We start from the raw sequence: 24,129 nt of genomic DNA, 5'->3' as shown, positions 1-24,129 counted from the left end.
CGCACACCCTAAGGAGATGTCTCTGGAAACTAAATAGAGGTGAAAGAAAGCAGGGGAGGGGTTGAGGGGGTCTTTCAAGGAGAGTGGCTGGATCAAGGGAGCCCCTCACCCTCCACGTGGTCGCCACCACGTGGGGATCTTCAGGTCCCAGAGCCCCCAGCACTGTCCAGCACCACGCTCGGTGCCCTGGGGTGGCTGTGTGTCCTCCGGCTTCCCATGGAAGCATCAGCAAGCATGCGTGATTTAGGTTGGAGTCCTCTGTGAGCCCTGGGCACACCGGAGGCCTTTGGACCCCGTGTTGACAACCTGATACACCGCAGGGCCGGCTGGGACAATCTAGCGTGATGGGGAAGTCGCGGTCTTGCGCTGTGGTTGGCGGTAACGCATCCGGCCCCTCTGTGAGGCTGGGGGGCTCCCAAAGACCGAAGCAATGCCTGTCTCAGCACAGGGATGCTCAGTGAATGCTCGGGGCGCTCTGTAAGGCAGGAGGCATTCTCCTGGTTCCCAAACGCCCTCCCCCACTCTCCCCTACACACACACACACACACACACACCGGCAGGCACACACACCAACACAAACAGGGATGGTTTCTGCCTGGACCACACCTCCCAGGGTTTTCCTTACAAGGCTCTGAGGAACAGCACACCCCAAGGCCTGTGGGCTGAGCAACAGAGATAACTACCCTTCGAGATTAAGTGCTTTCCTGTGATGACCTCATCACAGCCTCCCCATCAGTAAGTAGGCAGGGTCTCTTCGAGCCTTTGCACAAATGGGTAAGCTGAGGCCGGAGAAGGCCGAGGGCTTGCCCAGGACGGGATGGGCACTCCTCCATCAGAGCCTCCTTAGCCATAGTCCCAGCCCCTCAGCAAGCTTTCTGAGTACAGAAGTGAGTTGGCCAGATGGCCAGACCCCCACCTTGCCCCGCCCCTGCCAACTTCCTGCCCTTGTTTTCCTGGGACACAGCCAACTGGCACTTGGAGAAGTAAGAGTGGGGGAGGGGGAGCACACGGGCCCTAGAACTTTCCACCTGTGGCCCAAAGAAGTGACTAAGAAGCTGTCCTTCCCTGCCCAGTTCAGCCAAGCACATCAGAGGCGGGGGAAGGGAAGGGCGGGTGCAGGAGAGGCCCAGGCAGACGGCAGGCCCAGAGCAGGGGAGGTCTGTGGGGAGTCCAGATGGGGCTGTGGGCCCAGGTGTGCAAAAGGAACAGGAGGGGGGGGTCCCCAGGGGACCGTGAGCAGCTCTGCACATGAGTGGAGCTGGAGAGAGATTTGTAGATGCTTGACTTACGCCAGGAGACACTGGCTGGGTCCCACCCACCTGTTGAAAGAAAAACACTAGCAAAAGCCAGACACTTTTCCTGCATGCGCTTGGGCTCCCTGAGCCTGCCACTCCCAACAGCCTGGACAACCTTTTACTGTGACATCTATATATATATATATATATATTGCCACCCATCATCTTTGCTTCTGGGCCAAGGAGGGCAAGGTTGGCATTGATTTCTTTTTCTTTCTCCCAATATTTGCTGTATAATTTAATGCCAGTAGAATTATACCACACATGCTGGTTTTTATCAAGGACAGTCCTCTCCCCAGATCAGTTCACCCATCCCTGCCCATGCCAGGAGCATCTTGCCTGCCGTGTGACCATAGGGAGGTCGGTTTCATCCTTAGCCTCAACTTTCCTTGTTGTCAACGGAGGATATCCGAGCCCTTCCCTCTCGAAGGCAACTGTCAGACGATATGAGGATGTGAAAATGCCTTGTCAGCAAGAAGTTCAGCACCATGACGACAAAGAAGTCACCCCCTCAGCCATGGTCCCACTAACACCAGGTAGGAGCTGGGACTTCTTGGACTCCTGGTCCCCAGAGGCCCAGAAGCTCAGCCAAGCCCATGATCACAACACACAGACACACACACACACACACACACACACCCCAAACATAACATTTTGATTCTTTTTTTTTTTTTTTAATTTTTTTTTTCAATGTTTTTTATTTATTTTTGGGACAGAGAGAGACAGAGCATGAACGGGGGAGGGGCAGAGAGAGAGGGAGACACAGAATCGGAAGCAGGCTCCAGGCTCTGAGCCATCAGCCCAGAGCCCGACGCGGGGCTCGAACTCACGGACCGCGAGATCGTGACCTGGCTGAAGTCGGACGCTCAACCGACTGCGCCACCCAGACGCCCCTTTAACATTTTGATTCTTATAACACCAAGGTGTTTTGAAGAAAAAAAAGGAAACAGCCTCACTCTCAGCTCAAAAATCAGTCCAGCAGAAAGCTGGTCCGAAACCATTTATTTCTGCAATAGCTTGCAAACTTCTCAGCCCACAGACACAAGTTAAGATCGTGTTCTTTTTTAGCCAGAGACAATGCCATTAAGTTCCACAATGTTTAAATGTCAGTAAGTAGTCTGCAATGGAATGTCACGGTCCCCGGTGAGCATACAGATTGTGTCACCAGGGCACTTCAGAGCCATCTCCCTGGCTCGTTCCAAAGCCGGATCTCCCCGAGGCTTGCGGCAACAGGCCGTCACTTCCAGCCCCCGGCTGGTGCAGACTGGCCGCCTCCTGCACGGCTCTGGCAGCGACAGAGATTTCCCGCACCTTCCCAGTGGAAAGGCTGGGCCCCCGGCTGGGACTTTCAGAATGTGAGGGAGGATGTGGTGGCCCCTGTGTGGCTCTCATCCGGAATAACCCTGGCCCTCCCTGGGTCGAGTCCCAGCTCTGCCACTACCAGTTCTGTGACATTGGGCAACAGAAGCAAACTCTCTCAAACCGATTTCCTCATCTGGGTAAGGAGGGTGACGGTGCCTCCTGCCCAGGGACTGGGAAGCTCAAGCAAAGACACAGAGTCGGGGCCCGGGAGCACTTGGCCCACTGAGATTCTTCGGGCCACGCTCACAGGGGTCCGGTGAGCCCAGGACAGGCCACCAGTTCCTAGGCTGGGAAGCGGAGGCCTGGCCCTCTGCCTGGCAGCCCGCACCAGCGGCCATCCTCCCCACCGGCTGGGGACGGGGTAATGACAGGCCTGGCTGCACAGGAGGCCTGACTGCCCGGCCTGGCCAGACCGGCTGAGCCTGTGCTACCCCCTGGCTGGGCCCCACGTGGGCTGAGGGAGAGGGTGGGGGTGGAGGGTGGCCCCTCCAGGGAAGGGAAGCCAGGCCACACTGCTGCCTGCCGGCCACCCGGGTGGAGAGATGGGGACATGGGTTCTGAGAGAGAGGGACTTCAAGTCCCCTTCATGTGCTTGGTTAGAGAGAGGGTCAGATGGGGGCAAGCGTTCCTTGAAGGGACGTAAACGAATGAGTTTGTTTTTTGTTTTTTTTAAGTTTGTTTATTTTGAGAGAAAGGCAGGGAGGGGCAGAGAGAAAGATGGGGGAGAGAGGGAATCCCACGCTGGCTCTGCGCTGACAGCTCAGTCCCTCATTCCGATGCGGGACTCGATCTCACGAACCGTGAGGTCGTGACCAGAGCTGAGATCAAGAGTTGTAACTGACGGAGCCACCCAGGCGCCCCTCGTAACTGAGCGAGTTTTTAATTACTTCCCATTAAATTCGTGCCTCGGATCCCAGCTTCCTTCTGGAAGGAACCCCGTATTTATGTGCGACCTTGATCATCCTTTACCATCCCACCCAGCTGTGCAGCCGATCATGGGCCACTCCCCTGCTTCTCAGAAAGATCCATCCCAAGCCCCAGAGGTGCGGTGTCCTTCCCAGCCACCCCTGTCCCTCCCCCTGCCCCCCCCCCCATTTCAAGGCAGCCCTGTCTCTACTGAATGTATCTGCTTTTTTCCAGAAGCAGTGGAAGGACAGAACCTAAAGGCCTGGGGGTCCCTGAGGACTCAGCTGACGCCCAGCCCCGCCCCTCCGGAGCCAAGGAACCCATTTCCACCAGACCCCTCCAGTCAGCTGGTCAGCAAATAGTTTTCAAGTACCTGCTACAAGCCAGGCACTTAGGCTGAGGGCCTTAGCATGACGAGAAACCGTTGTCTCTTCCTACAAAACCACGCAAGGGTATCATCACTCCCATTTTAGAGATGAGAAAACGGAGGGTCTGAGAACTGGTGTGACATTCCAGGGCCACCAGGATTCACACCCGGCCCTGCCTGATTCTGGGGCTTGTCCTCTGCACCCACCCTCTCACTTATTACTCTTCCTTTGTTTCTCCTTTGTCTTCTGAGGAGGCTACAGGGAGCTTGGCAGGCCCAGGGCTGGACATGGAACTCAATGGGGAACGTGGCTGGCACCTGCCCTCAAAGCCCACCCCCACTCTGAATAGACAATTTCCAGTATCAGACAGTCTGTGTGAACTCTGCAAAGGAAACGGCCCACCCCACCCAGGGCCCACAGCAGGCTTCCTGGAGGAGGTGGCAGGTGGAGAGGAGACCTGAAGGGTGAGTAAAAGATTAGAAGTCTATGAAGAAAGAGCTCTGCAAAAGGCGGTGGTGTGAGGGGGGGGGAGGGAGGGTGCTGGGATGGATCTTTCTATACCCGGGGGGAGGGGGATAGGTAAGAGAGGAGGGCGTCCGGTGGGGGTGCTTGTGGAGTCTGGTGCTGGCAGTTGATGGGGCTGGGCTGGAAATCAAGTTGGGCACATCAGGGGAGGCCTTGAGTGCCAAGTTCAGGAGCCTGGAGGCACAGGGGAACCACGGACAGGCTTTGAGCAAGGGCAGGCCTGGCCAGCTGCGACTCGTGGGGAGGTACCTGGACCAGTGTGGGGGAGGAGAGAGAGGGCTGTCCTGCTTTCAGGGGGACCCTCAGGGCACGGGAGGCAGGGTGTCACGGGGGTGGGGGGAAGGGGGTGTCTTGACCCAGAACCAGCCAGGACCCCCAGAGCAACCCGCTAGCCCTGGGCAAGGCCTGGCCCTGTCTCCAGTGGGCCCGGTCTGGAGCCGTCCCACCCGGCTTCCTCTCCACCCCCCTGGTGGGAGCTTCACCTGGCACCCTTGCTCTCCAAGCAGCCTGGGCAGGGCACGCACCTGCTGACGACAAGCAGAGAAGCTGTCTCTGCTTCTATGACACACTGAGGGGGAGAAAGAAACCAGCAGGCCGACCTGGGGACTCCCAGGCAGGCTGTGAGTCAGGAGTGACAGGCCAAGGACAAAACCAGAAGTCTAAGGATCCTAAATGGCATCAAGCCCCAACCCCAAGTGACTCAGAGATCACATTACCCCTCCTTCCCGGTGTGGAGGCCCCCAGGCCTGGCCTTCCAGGCCTCTCTCAGACTTTCTCCTGCCTCCGTGCCTCTGGCATGGATGGGGTGGACCCCACCCGCAGACCCCTGGCCTCCTCGGGCCCCTCAAGTCCAGCTGCCAGATCTTGGTCCTACCGCCGGATGCACCCACTGACCCAGCCCGGCCAGCGGCCCTCACCCCCCGCCGGCTCCCAGCTGCTGATGGGTCTAGCCCCAAGGAAGGGCACGCGCCCCGACCTGCCCCATCAGCTGGGTGGCAGGAGGTGGGGAGCCAGGAGCAGCCACGCTTGTGGTTAGGTTTGAACTTTTTTGTTTTTCAATGTTCTTTTTATGGCCGGGCTTAACCTACATGGTTTGAACTTTTGGCGTGAGCCCAAGTATCCACCTGCAGCACCAGTGAATGCCCTCCCTCCCCCATCCCTCCTCCCTCCCTCCCCATCCCTCCTCCCTCCCTCCCCATCCCTCCTCCCTCCCTCCCCATCCCTCCCTCCCCATCCCTCCTCCCTCCCTCCCCCATCCCTCCTCCCTCCCTCCTACACACACACACACACACACGCACACGCACACACGCCTGCTTCTCCCCAGCAGGGCTGGGGGAGCCGCAGATGCCAGCTTGGTGTCACTACCCTCACCCCGCGGCTCTCCACCCCCGCAACCTCCCCAGGCCAGGCCTCCCCACCCAGGAAGTATGAAGCTCCCCACACACACCTAGACACCCACAGGTCCCTCCTGGTCCCATCAGCCATTGCCAGGCCCCGGTTGCCATGGAAACCTCCAGCCTCCAGGCCCAGTGGCCCCCCCCAGGGCCTGGGGCTCAGGGGCTTCCCAGCTACACGTGGTGGGGAGGAGGGGGGATCAGAAATCATTGACCAGGAACCAGGCAGCCATCACCTAAAAGTTTATCGCCTTCTGTTCCTGGGAACAGTGCTTGGCGGACCACACCGTAGGGCCTTTCCCCTGTCACATGCCCCCTAAGTCATTGCCTCCAAAGGAAGGCACCTCTCCCCCATCCTCCCTGTCTGTATCCGCTCCAGAACACCAAATCCTGGTTCTTCTTGACCTCAGCTTCTACCTTGGGGTCAAGCTCAAGGAGAGCTTCTGTCTCAGCCCGCCTCTCTTCCCACCCTCCCCGTCCAAAGCCTGGCCAATGGCAGCTGGCAACAGGGACAGGAGAGAGAACAAACACCAACTGATGTGGCAAGAACGCCCTTACCCCAGCCATTGTTTCCTCAGCCTCCTCACTGGCCTCTCTCCAGCCTCCCCCTCCACACCAAGGTCACAGTGACCTTGAGACACACACTGGCCCTGCCCAGAAGCCTTCCCGGGTGTCCTGAGTGAGCGAGATGAAGTCCCGACCCCAGGGACCCCTAAAGTCTACCCTAGTCTGGCCCAGCCTTCCTCTCCTGCCACATATCCTAATGTCCTAATGTCCTGGCTGGCCACCGTGTCCGCCAGCCTCTCGTCCCTTATCACCACACCCTGAGCACACTCATCATTTGCTGCACAGCAAAGCCTGTCCCTTCCTTCAAAGCCCAGCTCTAAGGCCATAGCCTGTTGGCTCACCCGCACGCTTGTGATCAACCCATCAGAGCACCTGCCACACTGCGTGTGGATGTGGTCTCTGCCTCCCGCCCCCCAGCCCTCCCATGCTAGGCTAGGTTCCTCGACGGTGAGATGACCACCTACTCTTCTCTGACTCTCTAAGAAGAGCCCGTGTGTGTCTGAACAAGCATCAACATCTAGCTACTGAATTACTAGTATTTTTTTTAATGTTTATTTATTTTTGAGAGAGAGAGAGAGAGACAGAGCACGAGCGGGGCAGGGGCAGAGAGAGATGGAGACAGAATCTGAAGCAGGGTCCAGGCTCCAAGCTGTCAGCACAGGGCCTGTTGTGGGGTCTCGAACTCATGACCGGTGAGATCATGACCTGAGCCAAAGTTGCGTACTTCACGGAGCCACCCAGGCGCCCCCTGAATTACTACTTTTACTGGATAAGAGCGAATAAAAGAAGGCAGATATTAATAGAAATAAGTGATTGAGGGGTGCTTGGGTGGCTCACTCAGTTGGGCCTCTAACTCTTTGATTTCAACTCAGGTTATGATCTCACAGTTCATGAGTTTGAGCCCTGCATTAGAGTTTGCTTGGGATTCTCTCTGGCCCCTGCTCACACTAGTGCCCTCTCTCTGTCTCTCAAAAATAAAATAAACAACAAAAAAAAAGAAGAAGAAGAAGAAGAAGAAAGAAAGAAAAAAAGAAATGCTAGCACTCTCTCTCTCGCTCTCTCAAAAATAAAATGAACCAAAAAAAAAAAGAAAGATAAAAATGACTGAATAAATAAATAGAGGGAAAGAGAAATCTCCCATGCAGAAAATTTTCAAAACATATATATAAATGCTACTCCTTCATTAAGGGGAAGCATAACCCCCTCCCTTCAAGTGTGGGCTGCAGAGTTACTTTCTTCCAAAGAGGACAGTATGGGAAGGAGGAGAAAAGACTACGTTTATAGTAGAGGAATCTGACATACACTCGCTCAGCCAGGTGATCAAGGTCAACATCAACAGCCATAAACCATGTCGGGAATATATACGCTTGGTAGTATGTGAAAACAATAGCACTTTGCCTCTGGGATCTTGCTCCCCCCAAAACAATCCCAATATAATCATGAGAAAAACACCAGACAAATCCCAATAGAGGGGCACCTTACAAAATATCTGATCGGGACCCCTCAAAACTGTCAAGGTCACCAAAAACAAGAAAAGCCTGGGAAACCGTCGCAGCCAGGAGAAGCCTCGGAAGAAACAACGATTGGATGTTATGGGGTGTCCTGGATGGATCCTAGGGGCAGGAGGAAGGCCCTTAGGTAAAAACTGGAAAGCAAAATAAAGGACGGGCCTTAGTTAATAGTGGTCTATCAATATTGGCTCATTAATTGGAACAAAGATGCCACATTCACGCAAGATGTTAATAATAAGAAAACTGGTTGGTATTAAAATAAAAACTGAATAGGGGTGCCTGGGTGGCGCAGTCGGTTAAGCGTCCGACTTCAGCCAGGTCACGATCTCGCGGTCCGTGAGTTCGAGCCCCGCATCAGGCTCTGGGCTGATGGCTCGGAGCCTGAAGCCTGTTTCCGATTCTGTGTCTCCCTCTCTTTCTCTGCCCCTCCCCCGTTCATGCTTTGTCTCTCTCTGTCCCAAAAATAAATAAAAAACGTTGAAAAAAAAATTTTTTTTAAAAAAATAAAAACTGAATTTAAAAAATAACAGGGGGGTGCCTGGGGGACTCAGTCGGTTAAGCATCCCACTTCTACTCAGGTCATGATCTCACGGCTCAGGAGTTCGAGCCCAGTGTCGAGCTCTGTGCTGACAGCTCAGAGCCTGGAGCCTGTTTCAGATTTTGTGTCTCGCTCTCCCTCTGCCCCTCCTCTGCTCACTCTCTGTCTCTCTCAAAAGTAAATAAATAAACATTAAAAAAAATAATAAAAATAATAGGAAAACTGGGTGTGGGGGTTATCCAGGAACTCTCTGCACTATGTTTCTCAATTTCTCTCTAAATTTAAAACTGTTCTGGGGCGCCTGGGTGGCGCAGTCGGTTAAGCGTCCGACTTCAGCCGGGTCACGATCTCGCGGTCCCGGTCGGTGAGTTCGAGCCCCGCGTCAGGCTCTGGGCTGATGGCTCGGAGCCTGGAGCCTGTTTCCGATTCTGTGTCTCCCTCTCTCTCTGCCCCTCCCCCGTTCATGCTCTGTCTCTCTCTGTCCCAAAAATAAATAAAAAACGTTGAAAAAAAAAATTTTTTTAACTGTTCTAAAAAATAAAGCCTATTTTATATTTTTTAAGTTTATATATGTATTTTGAGACAGAGAGAGAGCATGAACAGGGGAGGGGCAGAGAGAGAGAGAATTCCAAGCAGGCTCCACACTGCTAGCACAGAGTCTGATGCAGGGCTCGACCTGAGTTCATGGCCTGAGCCAAAACCAAGTGTCCATGCTTAACTGACTGAGCCACGCGGGCACCCCAATAAAGTCTATTTGAGAAACAAAAGAAGAAAGAAGGCAAGCTAGCTAGCTGAGCCCAAGCCCCACCTCCTCCAGGGAGCCTTCCTGGCTCATGCTTGGGCAGTGAAGGGGCATTGGGGTTGCCAGCAGGCAGGACTCAGTACTCAGTTCTGCTCATGTTCCAGAACCTCTCTGGTGGGGAACGTCCCGTTTTAGGAGATGCCTATGCTGAAGTACTGGGCGGTCAACGGTCAGGCGGTATTCGTGTAACTCTCAAACCGCCCAGAAAAAAAAAGTATGTGTGTAGGGAGGGGAGAGGGAGTGCAGAAATGGAGCAAAGCGCTAGCAAGTGGTGAACCTGGGTGGAGGGTGAGTGAGCGTTCACTGAGCTATTCTTGCAACTTTTCTGTAGGTTTTAATTTTCCAAGATACAAAGTTGGGAGAAAAATTAAGGGATGCGTCAGGAGGGTGGGCAGGAGGGACCCACTGGGAACCACATGCGCAGGGAGGGAGTAGAGGCCCGGAAGGCAGGAGGGGCAGAGAGGTGGGGGGAAGGTAGGCAGGTGTGGTGAGGGTCTGTGAAGCCCAGACGCTCAGGGCCTGGCAGGCAGGGGTGAGATGCTGAGATACAGTCAGCAGGCGGGACAGGAGCTGCTCAGGCCTGGTGTCTTCATCTAGCCTGTCCCGCCACCCGGCAAGCCAGAGCCCCAGAGCTGCCCAAGGGTTGGGTCACATGGATACTGTCCACCCCCTCCCTAAAACACACGTACAAGGGCTCTCCTGGCTCCCGCGTCCCCAGCCCTGTGGCCTTGAGGAATGCCTTCATTCCCCGGCCTCTCCTGACCCCCTGGGCTCCCCTGCTGATGGGGAAGTGGCCTCCCCTGTCCTACCTAACTAAACAGCCCCCGGGGGCCTCTGGGACCAAAGCAAGCCTCCCAAGCTCTTCTCTCCCCCATGCTCTGGACAGGCCGGGGAGCTCGGGCCTTGCTGCCTTACAGGCAATAGTAACTCCCCCAAATGCTCATAGCAGCTCTATTCTGACAGCCAAAAGGTGGAAGCGACCCCAGTGGCCAGTAGTGGATGAATGCATCAACAAAGCAGACTAGGTCCCTACATTGGGATTACTTTTAGCCATAAAAAGGAAGGGAGCGCTGGTCTACACCGCAACAGACGAACCCTGAAAACACTGTGCTAAGTGCAAGACGCCAGGTAGAAAGGCCCCATATTGTACGAGTCTGTTTACAAGAAACGTCTAGAAGAGGCAAATCTATAGAGACGGGACACGAGTCAGTGCTTAGGGCTGGAGGGGTGGGGGCGGGGGTAAAGGGTACGGGGTCTCTCTTTGGGGTGATGAAATGTTCTACAACCGCGGTGATGGTTGCCTAACTGTAAATATACTCAAAACCCACTGAATTATACACTTTACATGGTCGGATTATATGGTATGTGAATTGTATCTCAATAAAGCAGCTTGAAAAACAGTAATTAGCACTTCCCAATTGCCTGTCGGGTGCCAGGCAGGCCGCACGCAGCTGCTGTTAACCCCCAGGAAACTACGATTTGGTGCTAGCGACGCGTTCTACCCATGAAGAAACGGAAGCTTGGAGCAGTTCGGAGATCTCCCCAGGGACGCACGGCTTGTGCGGGCAGGACGTGAACCCAGAATTGACGGGGACCAAAGAGTGTGTAACCACCACCACAAGCATCAGGTCTGCTCCAGCTTGTTTCCAAGATGTCATTGAAACCCCGGCTCGCTGGAGCTGGGGAGAAACTCAGAACCCCACAGGCCCTGCCTCTGAGAACTGTAGGTAGGCTGTGGACACGCGGGAGGGTATCAGGCCTGGCTGAGATGGTGTGGGGCTGGGGTGAAGGGTGCGGGAACACAGCAGGGTAGTGGAAATTCAGGGTGACTGGCCACACCCCGAAGCTCAGCCCCCTGTCCGGGTGCGCTGGGACGCCCAGCAAGGAGAAAAGAGATCCCCGCGGACAAGTGCCGAGTGCCGGCTGTCCATCTGTCCCCCAGGGGGTTGGGCCCCCCGCACCGACCTGCGGCAGCGCTCCCGCGAGTCGCCCCCGTGTGTTTACTGGTAGGAACTGCAGCCTCCGGGGGGCCGCGCGCCCTAGGAGCAGAGTTTTGAAAATCTCTCCTGCGCTCTGGTGGGTGCAGAGGAAGGGACAGCTGTGACACGAGGAGGTGCGATGGGGCTTTCAAAAGTGCCCCCAGTGGGGTTTAGTGAAGGGAGGGCGTGCAGTGCCAATGGGGAGCCCATAGATGGCTCCCCAGATTTTTCATCATGATGCTAAATAAAAGACGACCAGTGCGGTTAAGGTAGGGGGGGTGGCCTTGGCTGGGCAGCCCTGAAGTGGGCGCCCTTGGGTGTCTCAGAGGGCACAGCATGTGTGGCCGAAGCTCTGAAGCAAAGGGCGAGGAGGTGACCATCCAGGGCAGGACAGTGAGGTCCACAGGAAGGGGGCAGCCCACACCTGATGGGGTGGCCCCAGGAGCAGGGGAGGGACTGGGTTTGAGAGGGGTGAAACTAAAAAATGAGCTTGGGGATGGGGGGGTGGGGTCTGCTGTCTGTCCAGAGGGGCAGGGAGGAGGGTAGGTAGAGGATTGTGTGCCAGCCTGAGAACAGCAGGGGGGGGGGCAGGGGCCCCTGGGTGACGCGGACTCCAGAGTCGCAGCCCCTGCCTTCCCCTCCCCCAAGCTGTCACCCCCGCAGCCACAGTCCTGCCACCTGGACCTGGAAGGTTGATGAAACCCTGGTTCACTTGTTGGTGGACTGGAGAGGCAGCCCGGCCAAGGACAAGCTGGCCATCTCCCGGACCCTGCCTCCAGCCCCTCACCAAGCCCCTGCCTCTGATCCCCACCTGCAGCCTCCCCTGGCCCCTGGGGAGAAAGAGAGTTTGGGGAACAGACAAGGCCCAGGGTGGAAGGCTCAGTGCAGAGAGAGGAAAGCCCTGAAGGGTGGCTTCAGGCCACCTAGTATCAGTAAGACTGGGTCTCATCCGGGCAGCCCCCAGGCTCGGTTTCAGCAGACTAAAAACGGAAGAAGCCCCGGCAGGGCACGGCCCTTTATGGCTTTTGGTGAAACCTGGCCCTGGGGACAGGGAAGAAGTTTCCCAGGCAGGTGGGAGGGAGGAGTGACTCATTCCTCACTCCCAGGCTCCGTGACACCACAGAGTGTTGGAATTAGCCAGAAGCAGCCAACCGGGCCGGGCCAGTCGGAGAGAAAACAGCCCCAGCCCCACCCTGGCCACTCTCACCTCCCACCTCCCACTGCCACCCACAGGAAGGGACAGAGCACGCCCGGAACACAGTGGATTCCCTGGATGAGAAACACACACCCTCTCACACAAACACGAACGCACACACACCCAGAAGTAAACAGCCACCATCCACAGACACGGGCACGCACGTCCAGGGGGTCCCAGGTTCCCACCAAGAGGCCCGCCGCCACTAACACACAGCAAAGCACGGCACCCAAGGGGGGTAGAGACCTGCTCAGAGACACAGCCAGCCCCGGCTGGCCCAGAGCCAGTTCCCAGGTAGCCAGTTGAAGAGGCTCCGTAGGGAAAGAGAAGGAAGGAGATAAGGCAGCGAAGGTGGAGGGGATCCTGAATCAGGGTGGTCACTGCTGAGGACTTGGGTTTTAGACAGCCCAGGGCTAGGTCCTATTGGACCCCACTGTCCAAGAATCCCGGAAATGGACGGCACCTGACCACATTGGCTGTTTCTGCCAGCGCAGCCCATCCCTGGCGTCCAGGGCCAGCACTCCCAGGTTGTCATGTTTTCCCACCTCAGACGGGCTTCCCAGGGCAGGGCCTGTGACCCCTCAGAAAATTCTCCCCAGAGGCATGGCCATGAGCAGAGAGCAGGCGTGCTAGATGTGATCATTTTTATTGAAAGCAACAAACACTGGCAATGCGTAACTTAAGTCAAAAAGATAAGTATGAGTCTGGGTGCCTGGGTGGCTCAGTCGGTTGAGCATCTGACTTCAGCTCAGGTCATGATCTCACAGTCCATGAGTTCGAGCCCTGCGTCGGGCTCTGTGCTGACAGACTCCGAGCCTGGAGCCTGCTTCGGATTCTGTGTCTCCCTCTCTCTCTGCCCCTCCCCTGCTCATCGCTCTCTCTCTCTCTCTCTCTCTCTCTCTCTGTCAAAAATAAATAAAACATGGGGCGCCTGGGTGGCACAGTCGGTTAAGCGTCCGACTTCAGCCAGGTCACGATCTCGCGGTCCGTGAGTTCGAGCCCCGCGTCAGGCTCTGGGCTGATGGCTCGGAGCCTGGAGCCTGTTTCCGATTCTGTGTGTCCCTCTCTCTCTGCCCCTCCCCCGTTCATGCTCTGTCTCTCTCTGTCCCAAAAATAAATAAAAAAACGTTGAAAAAAAAAATTAAAAAAAAAAAAAATAAATAAAACATTAAAAAAATTTAAAATCAATAAGAAAAAGACAACCTAATAAAAGACAGACAAAGGCTATGAATTGGCATCTTATAAGATGAAGAAGTTGGAATGACCAATGAATCTATAGAAGGTCTTCAATGCATTTTTAAAAAAGGAGAGGGGAGTGCCTGGATGGCTCGGTCAATTGGGCATCCAACCTTGGCTCAGGTCATGATCTCAGGGTTTGTGACTTCGGGCCCCACACCACATTGGGCTGGCTGCTGTTGGCATGGAGCCCACTTGGGATCTTCTGTCCCCCCTCTCTCTCCCCCTCCCCAACTTGTGCTGTGTCTCAAAAATAACATTAAAAAAAAAAAGGGTGTTCAACCTCACTAGCCATCAGACAGATGCAAATTGTAGCAAGTTAGCATTTCACATCCACAGAAGAACAAACTTTAAAAGTCTGACACTAGCAAGTATTTACGGGGATGTGTAGCAACAGAACCTGCCCACATGCTGGAGAGAGTGTTGGTTGGCACAACGATTTTAGAAAATCATTTGGCAAGACCTCTTAAGGTGGATGGTGTGTAAACCTTATGACCCAGCATTTCCACTGCGAGAGAAATTCTCAAGGCGTGTGTGCCTGCAAAACAAGGAACAGCTCACGTGTAATAGAAAAGCAATTGGAAACAAACCACCTGCTCATCATCAAAAGAAGAATGGACATGAGTTGCGACATACTCACACAACGGAATCCTATACAGCAATGAAAAGTGAATGAAATACTGACACACCCAACACCATGCAGGGACCTTACTTTGAGTTAAAGGAGTCAGAAATGGACGAATACACACAGATTCTATTTATATAAAATATCAAAACAAGCAACAGTCATCAATGGTGAAAGAGGTGGCCATCTCTGGGGAGACAGAAAAAGAAGGGACACCAGGGGTTATGGAAATGTTCTCTATCTTGATTTGGGTGGTGGTTTCCTGGTATGTGCAAACATAAATATTTCATCAAGCTGTCCTTTTAAGATTTGTGCATTTTAGGGCCCCCTGGCTGGCTCAGTTGGTAGAGCATGCAACTCTCGATCTTGGGGTTGTGAGTTCAAGCCCCATGTTGGGTGTAGAGATTACTTAAAAATAAAACCCTCGAGGGCGCCTTGGTCGTTCAGTCGGGTAAGCATCTAACTCACGATTTCTGCTCAGGTCACGATCTCATGGTTTGTGAGATCGTGCCCCACGTCATGTTCTATGCTGACCGCACAGAGCCTGCTTGGGATTCTCTCTCTCCCTCTGCCTCTGCCCCTCCTCCCCTCACGTGTGCACATACATGCACACGCTGTCTCCCTCCCTCTCTCTCTCCCTCTCCCTCTCTCTCTCTCAAAATAAATAAATAAACTTTAAGAAAAAAAATTAAATCTTCAGACAAAAAAACAATGTGCCTTTTAAGGACCTCACTGAACGTATTTTAGGACGAGAAAAAAAGAAACCGCGTGGCGAAAGTCTCCGTAAAAATGGTAAAAGATAAGCCATGGTCTGGGAGAAGATATTTGCAACAAATGATTAGCATTCAGAATACACAAATTCTATGAATCAATAAGGAAAGGACAAGCATTCCAACAGAAAACTAGGCAAACTCCGTCAATAAAGTAGCCCACAGAGACAGCACTGAAATGAGTGATAAACAAGTGGGAAGATGCATGATGTCACCAATAACCAGCGAAAGGCACACGAAATAATGACATGTCACTTGCCACCCGCAGAATGGCAAAAACAAAAGCAAACACAAACACAAACAATAAAGGGTCTGACTCTAGCCAGTATGGCAGGGGTGTGCAATAGGAAGTCTCCAACATGCTGGACAGAGTGCCAATTAGACAACAATTTTCGAGACTCATTTGGCAATATCCAGTAAGGCGCAAGGTGCATTTACCCTACGACCCAGCGATTTGCTTCCAAAGAAACTCTCGGGCATATGTACCTGTAGGCATTTATAAGGACGTGCCTCGCATCGTATTTGTAATAGCAAAACAGTTGGAAGCAATCCAAATGCTCGTGGAGAGAAGAGAGGTAAACTGTGGTACACTCCCAGGACGGAATGCTACACAGCAGTTACAATGAATGAACTGGAGCTTCTTGTAGAAACGTGGGTCCGTTTTGAAGACATACGGTCAATGAAAAAAGCAAACTGGAGAATGGTATGTGCAATCGAAGACCATTTACGTAAAAATGTCTAAAACGCCAAATAGATCTACGTATTGTGAGTGGACGTATACGTAAGTAGCAAAAATATAAAACCTGAACAGGAAGATGATGTATCCACTTTAGGACAATGTTCCCTGGAAGAAGAGAAGGGAATGGGATAGTGAAGGGGCACAAAAGATTTGCTAAATCTGAGTGATGGAGTCCCATGGGGGTTTCTTATATTACTCTTTCCACGTTCCTGAGTGTGTGAAATAACTTTAAATCTATGTTTGAGTGGCACCTGGGTGGCTCAATCGGTTAAGCGTCTGTCTCTTGATTCCGGCTCAGGTCGTGATTTCATGATTCGTGACTTCAAGTCCCACATCAGGCTCTGTGCTGACACAGTGTAGAGCCTGCTTGGGATTCTCGCTCTCCCTCTCTCTTTGCCCTTCCCCCACTCGCGCGCTCTCTCTCAAAATAAATCAGTAAATTTTAAAAAATAAAAAATAAAAATATATGTTTGAAGGGGAAGAGGGAGCGCCTGGGTGGCTCAGTCGGTTAAGCGTCCGACTTCAGCTCAGGTCATGATTGCACAGTCCGTGAGTTGGAGCCCCGTGTCGGGCTCTGTGCTGACAGCTCAGAGCCTGGAGCCTGCTTCGGATTCTGTGTCTCCCTCTCTCTCTCTCTCTTACCCTCCCCTGTTCATGCTCTCTCTCTCTGTCTCAAAAATAAACATTAAAAAATTTTTTTGAAGGGAAAGAGGGTAACTTTAGAGTATAGCAACAAGATGACGGATTTCTTGCAGCAGATCTCACGCTGTGCCTTCCCTCCTTTCCTCCACGGCTCAGCTTTGGAGGCTGGGCCAGCACTCTTCTCCCATAGAGATGGCTTCACCTTCCTCCCTGGGCCTCCCGGCCTTTGGCCCTGGAGGTGGGCTTTTTGAACATTTATCGGTGGTGATGGCAGAATGTAGACGCTCAGGAGGGTCCCTGAGCTACACTGGCACTGCCCGTGCTTCCCTCTGGTAAGCGTAGTCCTCCATGGAGGACCTCCATGGTCAGAGTCAATCCCCTCATCCACTGTGGTGATTCGCTTTTGCCTGTTCTCGTAGGGCCACAAGGAACCTTAATGGCCAGGAGGCCCCCTCCCTTCCAGTGTAGTGGGTCTGTTATCATGAAGTCCCCCTCGAGAGCATTCCTCCTTTGGGTTAAGAAAAGACTATTAAGAGTGGACCATAGGGTGTTCCTCGGGTGATTTCGCCCCTCCGCTCTCGGATCCACATACACCAAAATCCTGGGGACCTAATTCAGGCCAAGCTTGATGTCCCATTCACAAAGCATGACCCAGAAGTACATAGGAACTCCCTACCCCACCCTTGCCTTTTGAAAGATGTCCCAAGTATGGAGATCTGTGGTCCACTGCAACAGATGAGAACCTCCTTTCCTCCCCTCTCACACCCCACAGCTGATCCTAAGCAGATCCAGAAGCTTCTCCCCAAACCTCTTTGCCACCCCCAGAGCTCTAAAGAGCTCTGTTCCTCTCCTGCCCATCTCAACACTTAACTTCGTATCTCCCCGTCATCTTTCCCCTAGTAAGCACTTTGTCCTTCTGACCCATGAGATGGGGGACAGGTCCTATCTCAATGATTGAATCCTCCTTGGCAGACCAGAGGAGGGAAGAAGTTCGCGAACACACACGCGTTCCGCCTACAGGAGAAAGGGCATCTGCCAGGCAGGAGTCCAGCCTCCCAGGCTGTCGTCTCCTGGGTGGAGCCACTGCTGTCTTCGAATGGCCATTTCGTCATCCCGCAAGGCCAGATGCTTCTAGATGGTGGGGTTTGTGATAAGAGCGGGACTTCCCAGGACGTTACCCCCATGCGTCTTTTGCTGTAAGGCAACTTCCAGATCAGAAGCAACACGGCAAGGATTCACCAGCATAGTGTATGAGGCATTAGTAAGTTCATGAAGGGCGCGACGGGCAACCGCACAAGTAAAGCAAATACAAATCCCAAATGAGCACCCGTCGGGGAACAGACAAACTATTGAGATCCTCCCCACAGGGGTCTGGGATGATGGGTTTGCATCAGGCTCGGTGGTCCCTGGGGAAGGAGAGGACCATACTGGTGCTATTTTTGTTTCCAGTGGGCACTGGGGACAGCCTTCATGAGAGAAAGCCACGCGTGGCCTCCCTGCCTGCCGTAGTGGCCTCTGTGGTCACAAGCCCATCAGGCAGGCACTGGGCTGGCCGGGGGAGGAGGCTACCTGGCACCCACTGGGCTGCTCATTAGCCCACGGCGACAGGACTCTCCTTTGGGCTGGAGCTCAGAGTCAGGGCACCAGTGCCCCAGGACTGTGCTGATAGGGGAGGGTGGCCTCTGTCGGCGATAAGGCAGAAAACACTCAGGGTTGAGTAACCTCTGATAGAGCCCTATCTTAAATCAACTTCTCTCTCCTTGGGCCTCAAAAGCTGCTTTGTTTAACTTTACGCTGTTTGGATGAAGATATGATAAGGTCCCCAAGGCTTACATAAACTTAGAATGCACCAGAGTCTTCTACTCTCCATTCCCTAAGAGGGAGGCTTCACGAGGGGAGGACACAAGACCCTCCAGGAGCGGAGGACCAAGGTCTCACATCCCTCTCTCTGCCGCAGTGCCCTCAGCCTCAGCCCATCCCCACTGAGTGTCCCTTGGGTTTCTTTCTTTTCCTTTCCCTTTCTCTCATTTTGGTTGCCAGGAAGGGATCCAGGGCCCAAACCGAGAGCTACAAAAGCTAAGCCAGGTATCTCAAACTCAAGTCGTTACAGGGGATGGACAGATAATGAAAATGCACGGTCAGAGCCAAGTGAAAGACAACAGTGGGGGCTTCGACTCGTAAGAAGATGAAGTAGATTACATTTCCTTATTCCTTCTGCCACGTACAGCTAAAACTCCTGGACTTTATTTTATTTATTTTTGTAATGTTTACTTATTTTAGAGAGAGAGAGGGCGGGAGAGGGAGTCCAAGCGGGGGAGGGTCAGAGAGAGAGGGAGACACAGAATCCGAAGCAGGCTCCAGGCTCTGAGCCGTCAGCACAGAGCCCGATGCGGGGCTGGAACCCACCAACCGCGAGATCATGACGTGAGCCGAAGTCAGATGCTTAACCGACGGAGCCACCCAAGGCGCCCCCAAACCCCTGGACTCTACAGATACAACATAACTGAGAAGATTGAAAGGTGGCGAGAAAGCAGACCAGCTAGGAACCTCTAGACCCAAGGACGTGCTATGCCTTATTCGTCACCATCCTGCTAGCCACCTTCGGGCTCCTTATAGAGCATGGTGAGTGCCCTAGGCTTTCTTTTTCCTTCATGAATCCGAGACGTAGAACCGAAGAAGCAGACAACTGGAAGACGCCAACGGGCACAGACAAAGAAAAACCCCAAAGAAAGCTCTCGTCAAAGCACCAGGAAAGGGGCAGCCTAGAAAGACAAAGAAATTTTCGACGATAACCACCCTACACCAGCCAAACGCCAGGGAAAGACTGATGCCAACCAGCTACACATTATTTGCGTAGCCAGGTAGAGACGGCCTAGACTTCTACCCTCAAGAAGGCTGTACCGAAGCAAGCAACACCGCCACTAAGGTGATGTCACAATCTGCCCCTTCAGTATCAGTGGAGGCCACACAGGGAGTTTAGCCGTCTACGCTCACCGAGGAGTAAAAGACACCACACAGCCTCCCCCAACGGGTTGTATCAGAAGAGGTCACCCCCCACCACGCTGTCGGTGGAAACTACCTAAAGAACCAGAACTCCTGTCCTTGTCCAGAAGTCAAGAGGGGCTCCCATCTTCCCCTCCGCCCTGCCCCGAGGGCTAACCAAGGCCAAATGGGGAACGAAGGACTTCTGCTCCTGCCTGGCAATATGAGGAAGCCCTTTGCCCTTCTCCTACAGTGTCAAAATAAAACATCTAAAACAGAAAGTTTAAATAAGATCAATACTCTCCGAACATAATACAAAAATGCCTACGATTCAACCGAAAATCATTTGTCATCATTGTCACTCATCATGAGAAAGACACGCCACAGATGTCAACACCAAGATGACAGAGATCCCGGAATCCCCTGACAAAAATCATCTTAAACCAGCCATGGTAAAAATCATCACACGACCAATTACGGACACGCTTAAAACGAATGCAAAATATGGGGCGCCTGGGTGGCTCCGTCGGGTAAGCGCCCGACTCTTGATTTCAGCTCAGGTCATGATCCCAGGGTCATGGCATTGAGTTCCAAGGTGGATCTGCACTGAGTGTGGAGCCTGCTTAAGATTCTCTCTCTCTCTCCTTCTGTCCCTCCCCTGCTCACAATCCCTCTTTTAAAAAAAGGGGGGGGGGGTACAAATCTAGATGCTTGGGTGGTTCAGTCAGTTGAGCATCCAACTTTGGCTTAGGTCATAATCTCACTGTTCATGAGTTCAAGCCCCACATCGGGCTCTGTGTTGTCAGTGAAGAGCCTGTTTCAGATCATCCAACGCCCCCCCCCCCCCCGCCCCTCCTTCACATGCTTCCCCCACCTCTCAAAAATAAACTTAAAAAAAAAAGCAAATCTAAATATAAAGTATTTAAAAAAGAGAGAGACAACGGAAGAGGAGCAAAATAAACCCAAAGCAAATGAAGGAAGGAAATAACAAAGATTAAAACAGAAATCAATGAACTTGAAAATAGGGATCAGTGAAAGACAGAGTTGGTTGTTTGAAAGAAAATGATAAAAATGACAGACCTTTACGGGGAGCCTGGGTGGCTCAGTTGATTAAGCATCCGACTTCAGCTCAGATCATGATCTTGCGGTTTGTGGGTTCGAGCCCCATGTCAGGCTCTGTGCTGACAGCTCAGAGCCCAGAGCCTGCTTTGGATTCTGTGTCTCCTTCCCTCTCTGTCCCTCCCCTGCTCACGCTCTGTCTCTCAATAATAAATAAATAAATGTTAAGAAAAAAAGTTTTTTTAATAAAAAAAAAAATGACAGACCTTTAGTAAGGCTGGGAAAGAGAGAGAGAGAGAGAGAAGACAAACTTACCAACAGGAATAAAACAGTAGCAATCATCCAGACCCTACAGACCATCCAAAGGCTAATAAGCAAATATTATGAACAGCTCTACAACATAAATTCAACAATTTAGACTCAATGGTCCATTTTTCAAACAGACACACACACGCTACAACTCACCCAATATGAAATAAATAATTTAGATAATTTGAATAGCCCTGTATTAAGGAAATTAAATTTGCAACTTGAAACTCCTCAGAAAGAATTTCTAGGCCCAGTTTTCACTGGAAAATTCTACTGTGTTCATCAGGGTCATCCAGAAAGAGGACAGACAAGGAGAGAGGGAGAGAAGTTAAAGGAAATGGCTCGCCCCGTCACGGACACTGAAGAGTCCCTTGGTCTGCCATCCGCAAGCTGGGGAAGCAGGAAACCAAGTGGTATAATCCAGTCCAATTCCAAAAACCTGAGAACGGAGAGGTCTGTTGTGTGAAAGGGAGGTAGGTGCAAAACGACGTCCAAAGGCCAAAGGAGCTGCACGGCTGAAGAAAAAGGCCAAGTACAGCGTGACCAAAAATGGCTTAAGGCGACTAACGGACAGAAGCATGTCTTGGAGTGTTACAAGATGAGTGGATCTCCACAACCCCACCTCCCTTAAGACCTGCTTTTGTAGCCCTAGAGGCTGTATACAAACTGGAGGACCTACCCAAGAAGAGAAAAACTGTTTAAGAATCACGTGTGTCATAGTCCTATCCCCAGGGCAGATCAAGCACATGATGCCTCAAGGGTGTCCTTAAGGATAGGGTTAAACAAAAGGAAAGAATGGGGGTGGGGGAGAAGCCTGCGCTCAAGAAGGTGTCAGTAGAGCAGGTGACTCGATCTCCTGGTTGTGAGTTCAAGCCCCACGTTGGGCGCGTAGCCTACTTAAAATAAATTTCTTTTTTTAATGTTTCAGGTGACAGAATGATCATCATGGTGATTTAAACATTTCGTTTAATATTACCCTGATACCCAAACCAGACAAATACAGTACAAAAATTGAAAACTTCAGACCACTATTGCTCATGAATATAGACTCAGAAATCTTCAACAACATATCAGCTAATGGAATTCAGCGCATATAAAAAGAATTATACACAATGACAAGTGGAGTTTATTCCAGGCACACATGACCAGCTCGTTATTCAAAAATCAATAATGTAATCCAGCCCATGAGCAAGCTAAAGAAGAAAACTCACATAATCATTTCAATTGATGCAGAAAAAGCATCTGACAAAATTCAACATCCATTCATGCTTTAAAACAAAAAACAGGGGCACCTGGAGGGCTCAGTCAGTTAAGCATCCGACTTCGGCTCATGTCATGATCTCACGGCTCGTGGCTTGGAGCCCTGCGTCCGGCTCTGTGCTGACAGCTCAGAGCCTGGAGCCTGCTAAGGATTCTGTGTCTCCCTCTCTCTCTGCCCCTCCCCTGCTCACGATCTCTCTCTCTCTCTCTCTCTCTCTCTCTCTCTCTCAAAAATAAATAAACATTTAAAAATTTTTAAATAAACAAAAAACTCTGAAAAATAGGAATAGAGGGGAACATCCTTAACTTGATTAAGAGCATCTTCAAAAAAACCTACAGCTAACGTTCTACTCAATGGTCAAAGACTAGATGCTTGCACCCCAAGACCAAGAATGCTGGTTCTTCCCACCCTTATTCAGCTAGTGCCAGAAGGTGTAGCCAGAGCAGTAAGGCCAATCAATCAATCAATCAATGAATGGCAAGTGTACAGATGAGAAAGGAAAGGATAAATCTATCCCTATTTGCAGATGACATGATTGCCTCTGTAGAAAACCCCAAGAAATCTGCAAAACCCCTCCTGGAATAAGTGAGTTTAAGAAGGTCTCAGGATACAAGATAAACACATAAAATTAAACACAAAAATATAGGTTTTGCCCTTTGGAAGACCCTGTCAAGAGGACAAAAAGACAAGCTAGCGTGGGATCAACAACTGTGTTAAAATTAATAGAGAAACTTCGCTAACATGGAGTTGGAAGGGCAGCGGGGGGACTTCTCTCATGTCCTACCACTTATTACCAATTGCAAATCCAACAGGAAGAGACTTACAAGCTGATGCTACTTTCACTACCCCAGCCCAGGAGGAAAGGCTTTCTTCCTCCCTCAGCAACAGCCCAGCCAATGAGAGACTGTCCCCACTCAGCCAATGAGAAGCCACGATACTCTGAGCTCCCAGTTTCCTCCAATGGACTTATTTATAACAGTCTTCTCAACTGACCCCTCTTTTTCTATAAAAGAGCGTTTGTTCTTCATTGTTTGGGGGGTTTTGCCTTAGCTTGCTAGTCACGGATTGTAATTCTCTGTTATTCCCAACTAAAACCATTTCTGCTGGTAAAATAACCGGAAGTTTGGGGGCACCTGGCCGGTTCAGGCAATAGAGCATCTGAAGCTTCATCTCCAGGTTGTGAGTTTAAGTCCCACGGTGGGCATGGAGCCTACTTAAAAAGATAATAATAATAATAAATTACTGTCAGTTTTATTTTTTAAGATTAACAGTTGCAAATCACACATTCAACAAAGGATAGCTATATAGGATATATAAAGAACTCTGGAGGCACCTGGGTGGCTTGGTCAGTTAAGCATCCAGCTCTTGATCTGGGCTTAGGTCTTCATCTTGGGGTTATAGGTTTAAAAAAAAAAAACTCTGAAAATTGCAGCGTTAAAAAAAAAAAGCAAGCAATCCAATTATAACATGAGCAAAAGCTATGAACAGACATTTCAATAAGGAAGACACACAGATGGCAAATAAACACATGCAAAGATGTCTAACATCATTAAGTCATTAAGGAAATGCAAATTAAAACCATAGCAAAATATCGTTATACACCTATCAGAATGACTTCAGTAAAATATAGTGACAATACCAAATGTTGCTAAGGACGCAGAGAAACTGGATAGCTCACACATTGCTGGGGCAAATGAAAAATAGTACAGCGACTCAGGAAAACAGTCTGGCAGTTTCTTTAAAAGCTAAGCATGTACCTACCAGACAACCCAGAAATTACATCCGTAGGCATTTATCCCATACAAATTAAGACATACTCACACAAAAACCAGCACATGAATGTTTTTCGGCAGCATTGGTTGTAATAGCCCCAAACTGGAAATAATCCAGCCATCCTTCAAGCGGTGGATGCTGACACAAAATGTTTACATCCATACCAGGGAATATCACTCGTCAATAACAAGGAATAAACTACTGATTCACACAACAACCTGAATGAATCTCCAGAGAATCCTGCTGAGTGAACAAAGCCAATGCCAAAAGTTATAGTACGTGCTGTGTGAT

Source organism: Neofelis nebulosa, chromosome 18 (genome assembly GCF_028018385.1).
Source record: "Neofelis nebulosa isolate mNeoNeb1 chromosome 18, mNeoNeb1.pri, whole genome shotgun sequence".
NCBI lineage: Eukaryota > Metazoa > Chordata > Mammalia > Carnivora > Felidae > Neofelis > Neofelis nebulosa.
This window is presented reverse-complemented; position numbering follows the sequence as displayed.